Raw genomic sequence first — 8,274 nt, 5'->3', positions numbered from 1 at the left:
CATTAAAGTGTATTTTACAATTATTCTAAAATAAAATTTTCAAGTTTTCTGAATAAATTTACAAAAATTTAAAAAAAAGATTTATTTATTTTACAGTAATGTTACATGTTTTCTTATTCATATTTTTTACTCTAATTTTTTTTTTATTAATATCGGATGTAATTTTCTGATATAATGATGTCATTAGTACTGATTTTAAATGCTCATTCTTAATCTCGACGTGTGCGAAGTGTTACTACCAAATATTTCTAATATGTTATCTGCAAACTTACGCATTTCAATAAAATATTCTGTTACATATAAGTAAAAACTACAATATACTTTCATTTTAGCAGCACTTGCACTGGATTTTGATCAATTCCATTTGAACGTCATTTTTTGTATCAAGTACCATATAAATAAAAATTATTTTCACATTCTTTGCCTGATAAATTGTAATTATTATTATTGATTATTATTGATATTGATAAATTAAAAAATTCTGTATTTATTTTAATCTACTTTTTATACCGCCTTACTTGTAAATAAAAATTGTATATCAAAAACTTTACTTTTCTGAAGCCATAAATCTGTAAATATTTTCTTCAGGCAGTAAAAAATTCTTAAATCAATTAAATATTTTCTAATAAAAGTCCTTATTATTTCAAGTTACATTTTAAAGGACCAGATTGATTATCTGAACTTCAAAACCATTATATAAATAGAAATGGGCAAATCAGAATATACAAAAATATTTATGAATGCGATTTAATTTTTTTTAAAGTGCTGAAAAAAATATAATTTAAAAAATAAGGTTAAAATAATGGCTTTTAGTTCTTATTTTTATTATATCTTTAGTTATGAAAGGAGTATATAATGGCTAATATAAATACTGATTACCAAAAATTATTGAAAAAATTACAGTATACTAGAATGATTAGATGAAATGTTTTAAAAATATTAGATAATATTTTAGTAAAACCAGCTTCAAGCTTTGAGAAGCGGGTTGCATTTTAAGGCCTTGCGGACCCGCGTGTTTGTCACCACTGTCGTAGATAGTCACTTAACTCGAGAAAAAACTTTAAATACCGTTCAAGAAACAGAAGTTTCTTAACTTTCGAAGAAAAAGCTTATGATAAATTTTGTCGATAAATTCGACTTTTTCACCGCGAGGCATAAAAAGTTAGTGACCATGGAACGACGTAAACTAAAACTGTGTTACTAGACCAATAGAGCCTACCTTCGGTGATATATTTATGATACATATATATATAAAAACTATTAAATAATTTATTTTAAATGAAAAAGTACTACGCTGAAAGCCATAATCAGCTCTTTAAATAATGGTTTCGGTCTATTTACCATTTGGTGACAGAAAAACAAAGTTGTTTATTATTTTATATTGTTAAAATAATGTCGGTACATTTAGTAAATTATTCGTTGAATTAAAACGACGACTAGCAAGTTATTATTCTTTGTCTTTTTCATGAGTGTTTTTCTTATGAAACGTTTTATTAAAGAAGAAAAATGAATTATAATCTCGAGTTATAATATAAAATAACACAAAGCTCTCTTGCAACGTATACGTGTTATCATTAATTAACCAATTTATCTCTAAGGTACTTATATGATTATGTAAACCAATATATAAACTACAAATACGAATTAGTTCAAATTAATAATAATAACAAGCTAACAAACCTCAACTTCAACACAATACTAATTACTAAACGAGCTTTTGCGCTAATAATATAATGCGTCATTATTTTTGCTTACATATTCTAATAATTAAATAATTATTTAAATTAAATTTTTAATTTATAATTCTGTGGTTGTAAATATAAGTTTATAAAATTGCAAACGGTATACATTATATAACAACTGGAGCCAAACTCAAGAAGAAGAATAATAGCAAGGTTTACAACTTATGGGTCCTTGGAGATGTTTAGTTTTACAACATAGATAAGTAAAGACGTGAAAGGTTAAATGTGCTATAATTTTATTTTTAATTCGATAAAAAGCCGATAAAAGTAACAGTCATTGATAATTTGAAATCAAAATCATTTTTGGCGTGCGTAATATTCGAGATTGCACGATATTATATATATATATATGTACTTGTATATAATGTGGTGACAGGGTTATTTTGTTTGACGAAGGTTCAAGTTGTGTGTTGCCCTCGGGGTGTTACTTCTCTAAGAGGGCCACATGTTTGATATGTTTTAAAATAAAACGTTTTTTCTATAATCACCATCTTGATTATAAATAGATCTAACTTAAAATCATTGATATTTAAAAATATAACTATATTTTCATACTAATATTTTTACACCAGCTTATACAATGCAAAATGACTGAGGTATGTAAGTAAGACAAAGTTTTAACGGCAATAAAAGTTTAAGACGAAGACTCCAAGTTGTAACAAAACAATTTTAAAAGTCAGAATTGGTTATTTCGGATTCACTCGTACCATTAATTTACTTGTGTATACAAATTTTAAAGCTTTCTATTTAAAACTTGGGTACGATTTGTTACTTTTTACAGATTATATTTTAATAAAATATTAAATAGAATCAACAGAAGGGTCAAACAAATCTGGATTAATCGGTTTATTCTTTCATTGATAATAATTGCTGAAAGTAATTAAACATTTTATATCACAAATTATGTTTTTCTATAATTAAACATTGAGTAATAAATGTTTGATTAGAGTAAAAAATAAAACCTATTGCGAGTTATTTTATCAGTATCTAAGACAGCAAATTATTAATAATGCATTTATAATTATTGTCAAATGAGTATTTAACCTATAAGAAAACAAAACTCAAAAGTCTCTGAAATTAGTAGGTGCTCTTTACGAATTAAAATAATGGCCCTTTAAAATTAAAATGAGTCATATTTTCACTCATAAAATAGAAACAATGTATGTACTTAATATGAGTAAGAATATTTTTAAGCAGAAATTTTATTACAAACGGAATACACGGGCGTCAGGTAATTTTGTACTTTTTTTTACGATGTGTTAAGACTATAATAAAAAAATAATGAAGGTAATTTATCAAAGAAAATTACAGTAATAGGCAATATTTTTCGGCGCAGTTTATGTGCTTTATAATGAATAGCAAAATAAATATTTTTAACTAGAAGCTAATGAAATATAAGACTAAATATAGACCGCATTTTATTATATTCATAAAAAAATAAAATGCAAATGCTTAGCAACACAATTAAAATTGGCTTACTAGGATTACTGTTTATGCTTTGTCAGAAAATAAAATACTGAAAAAATTCACCTATTCAATCTCTTTCTATTTATTTTAAGTCAAAACATAATTTAATGAGCACAGTATTTTCATGTTCTTATTACAGCAAAGGTTTCCAATCCAATTAAAATGTGCTACCATTTTAAATACTGTTGTTACAATTGTGTAGTTGCTGAGTTAGTTCAGATGTTATATTTGCTATATAGCTTTAGTGCTTTATGGTGTGTATTATGTACTTCATTCTGTATATATTGTATTCAATATATTAAAAATATTCTTGACCTCTCAAAGTGATATATTATCTTGAAACTATAGTATCTTATTATTAAGAAAAATTACTTTTCTAGAAAATGTGCTGCAGTGATTAATTATCATATTAAAAAGAACGTGATCTTTAATGCAATAATTTATATACTATGATATTCTAGGGGATGAAACTATGGATAAATATGATACGTCAAAGGATGTGCAATAGAAATCAAAACGACTGCTTAATTTGTAATTGGTTTGTATTAATTTTTAATTTTATGTTCTGTATAAAAATTAAAATTATATTATTTTAAAACATATTTTTTTAACTATCGCTAGATTATATATTATAATTTAACTACTTTTAGTCTTAACTACAAATAAAATAACATGTTTCTGTATATATTGTAGCAAAAAATATATACGTAATAACATAAAATTATTATATTGCGCCATTTTATTTAATATATTTGTGAAAACTAGTGAATCATATTATCTTATGTTTTGGGTAGATGGATAAAAATATAACATAAAAAGCACCTATTACTTTCACATTTGGCAATTCATCGCCAAAATTGGTATTTGGTTTAATAAAAGGAAATGGTGTGAAAACATATTCTTCTCTGGTAACTTTTATGCTTCTTTAATTAACCCATTAGTGATTTCTACATTTACTGATTCAGTTTATATATAAGTATGATATATACATAAGTAATCTGAAATATAATATTTATTTTATGTACATATATTTAACAAACATTTAACGAATATGTTTTTCTTTGCTAAATTTAAACAGTAAATATTTTATTACCTTCACTTGTTATTAAATAAAAAAAACATTAGAGGCAAGGGAATATAACAGGAAACGGTTATTTATGACCCAATACTAGATCGAATCGAATATTGAAAGCTTAGGTGAGCTCAAACATTTTATGCATATCATATATCTTCATTTTGTTCATCGTATTAAGAACACATGCAAATAAATTCATTGATATACAAAAAATTGACACACGAATGAAAGTAGCGTTAAATTAATTTATTTAATTGAATACCATTTTTAAATTAAGAGAGCTACAATCTTATTCGCAATTCGAAGCAAGGGTGTTGCCCTTCGTTAACGACACATCTTTAATCCTATTCGTTGCCATGTCGAGTTGTTAAAATTTGTTATGGGCTTACATTAAGACATCAAAGAGCATTATTTACATATACAATAAATAAATATTTATTTAGTGATTTGTATCAAAACAAGTAAAAAATATGCATATAGCCATGATTTTTAAACTGATTTAATACAATTATTCTATTATCATATATTATTAATTAAAAATGTGTGAAAAATATGTATGAATCAGTGGCGTACGGTGGGTGTTAATATTGGGTGTGCTATAAAAAAATTAAAAAAAACGTACATTTTTTCATTTTTATTAGCCGAGGTTTTTGCATGCCTAAACTGCCTTACAGCTTTTTCCCATATATAAATAAATAAATAAACATCAAACCTAATCTAAAATAATATTATATAAAAATATCAAATTTCCAATAAACATAAAATTATAATTATTTATATATAAAATCTAATCTTCTTTCTTTAATCATAAATTTTTCTATCACGCTGTCATAAAAAGTGCTCTTCTTTTTAATATCCATAAGGATTTCTTTTTCTATTGAAATCAAGCTAAGGCCACATAGCCTTTCTTGGCCTTGGGTACTTCGATAACATGTATTAATACGTTTCAGAGCAGAAAATGAACGTTCTGCTGAAGCAGTACTGCTTGGAAGAGTTAATATTAGTTTGCCTAATTTATCTATTTCCTGAAAACCTGACTCAAGATTATTTGTGTTCATAAATTGTACAAGCTCATGAACAGATTTCTCTGCAAATTCAGGTAAATGATAAAGAACAGCAAGCTCATTTTTTAAACTTATATAATCAAATAATGTTCCATAGAATTGTTGCAGTTTGGTAAGTAATTCATTTGGAAATTTTCCTTTATATTGCTCATATTTTTCTTTCTCCAGAAGGTGAAAATATTCCAATTTGGACATTGAAGAAAAACGGTATTCAATTTGCTTACATATATTATCAACTATTGTATTAAATAGTTGGCTAAACGCGTGCTTTTCTTCAACAAGCAAATCATTACTCAGTCTTGGATAATTTTCTTCCGTTACATAAGAATCCCATAATGTTTCATAATTATTTTCCTGTTCATGTCTGAGTTGTTGCAAAATTTCGGTAACTTTCTTACAGCAATATAATATGTCAAAAGATTTGGATTGTAAAATGTTGTATAACACATCAGTTTTTCCAAAAAGGTTTGAAAATATGTGGAGAAGTTTTCTTGTTTCAAAATCTTCCAAAAAGCTAAGAAAACCTCGTGCTTTTATTACAGTGTCGGGGTCCCATAGTTCACAATTTTTCACGACGTCTCGAAAAAAGTCCGTAAATTCATTTCTGTATTTTTGCACTGTGTTACTTAACCGTGATGTGTAATTCCATCTTGTAGGTGTAACAGAAGGAAGTCTTCTACCTACAAACTCTTGTAAAGCATTTATTCGTTTGGAAGATTTCGAAAAGAATGCAGACAATCCATTTAAAGTTTGAAAGAATGATTTGCACACTTTTATATTGGAAAGACCTTGTTGTAATGTTAAATTCAACATATGAGCATAGCAGTGTGTAAAAATGGCCAGTGGATAAACTTCGAGTACTTTGGCTTGCAAACCATTAATATGCCCACTCATTACACTCGCCCCATCATAAGTCTGTCCAACTAATTTTTCTTGAATTTGAAATTCTTCAATTATATTTACAACGTGGCAAAATAAGCCATCGGCTGTTTTATCAGAGCTAACGTCTGTAAAGCCAATAAACCGCTCGTAAACTTTACCTTCATAAACAAAACGCAAAACTGTCGAGAGCTGTGAGTTCGTCATTATATCTGAAGTTTCGTCAAGAATAATAGCGACAAAATTTGCTGAATTTACTTCTTCCTTAATATGATCTTTAATAACATCACCAATTGCTTCAATTATGTCATTCTGTATGGATGGGGAAGTACCACGAAACACCGTTGCAGTATTTAAATGAGTATCCAAAACAGAATCGTATTCTCGAAGTGCATTTAAAAATTCAAGGTAATTTCCTTTGTTTAGTGAATTACAGGACTCATCGTGGCCTCGAAAAGGTTGTTCTTGTTTTCCTAGATATACTACTGCGTCAATCATTCGCTTTAATATTTCTCTATTTTTATGAACTTGTTCATTATGTTGATTTATATTAGCTTTACGTTGAGCGTCAATCATTACTTCAATTCGTTGTTTTCCAAACATTTTGAGAGAAAAAAATGATTGAACGTGTGACTGCGCTCTTTTGTGTTTTTTCAGTGCCGTTATCAGATGACTAAGGTCAGCAAATCCACTTTTATTCCACACGCTTCTTTCTTTGGAAAACAATAAACATGGCCAACAGAACAATCTAGATCGAAGTTCGCAGCCTGTTAACCACTGAGTTCGTTCATATGATGAAAATGAAAAATGTCTTGTATATTCACATTTATTGTCTTTATGCTTCATAAATAAATTGGGAAGAGGTGGACGTGGTTTGCCAATTTTGATGATCTTCAATTTAATTTCATAACTTCTTTTTGAAAATGGATTATTCAAAATATCTTCAACAGTATTCTTCATCATTATTGGGGTAAATAAAAAAATATAATCTAGAATAGAAAATTAAATATTGATCATATGTAAATAAGATAATAAACTATTTTACGCCAAAATATAAAAAATGAGTGACCTGTTATTGTGATATAATGTAATAAAAAAGCAGCGACGGACGCAAGAGTTTTTGAAGTACGTGCACCAAATTCGAGACCAATTTTACTACTGAGCGCTGCCAGCCGACAGAACGACTTCAGCCGTTAAATCTCGGAACAATTTACTTTAGTCGGCCGCCGCACTCAAGGTCGGCGCGCCACATGAGTAATACATAGCATGTCGGTCGCGCGGAAACTTTTAGAGCGAATGACAAATACCAATGCATACTATACACTGCATATTAAAATTTTATAATTTTGCATACTACTGTATGCAAAATGATGTCGCTTTATGCCCTAAATTTTCTAAATTTCTAAATTTATATTTTAGATGGTTTTGCGGGTGTGCGCCGCACACCTAGCACACCCTGAATATACGCCTCTGGTATGAATAGGTGTTTTAAAATATATACGATTGCTATACATACTTAAATTATTTTTAAAAATAACCCCTGAATATAATAATTATTCATAGTATATTCAAGCATGACTTTTAAATCAAATTGATTTGATAATTCTAGTATATTGCATATTAGGTTATTTAAAGCTCATAATCTTTCTACAATAGAAAAACATCAGCAGAATAAATATTTAATTGTATGAGAGTAACAAAATATAATACAACATCTAAAAACTTAAATTGGTGATAATTTGTAAATGTCATAAAAAATAATAGCAACATATAATAGTTTAACAAATTAAAAGATAAAAACCATATTTGCAAAAAAAATATTAGAATGTCTGTTAAGCAGAGTTAATACTATATACAATTTAAATTGTATATTTGACATAATTAAGGCGCTTCACGTTAATTTACAACAATGAATTATCTTAAAAATATGTCTCTGTATATACACGAAAATCCTTTTCATTTATAAATATATTTTCATTAACATTAATTAAAATAATGATTAACAGAATCTTAAAAAGTTAATCTACTATTATATGTTGAGATGTGT

The sequence above is a fragment of the Plectrocnemia conspersa genome, unplaced genomic scaffold (genome assembly GCF_051122295.1).
Source record: "Plectrocnemia conspersa isolate PC_06_02 unplaced genomic scaffold, ASM5112229v1 ptg000003l, whole genome shotgun sequence".
Lineage (NCBI taxonomy): Eukaryota > Metazoa > Arthropoda > Insecta > Trichoptera > Polycentropodidae > Plectrocnemia > Plectrocnemia conspersa.
The sequence above is the reverse complement of the archived record's forward strand: the minus strand, read 5'-3'. Positions refer to the sequence as shown.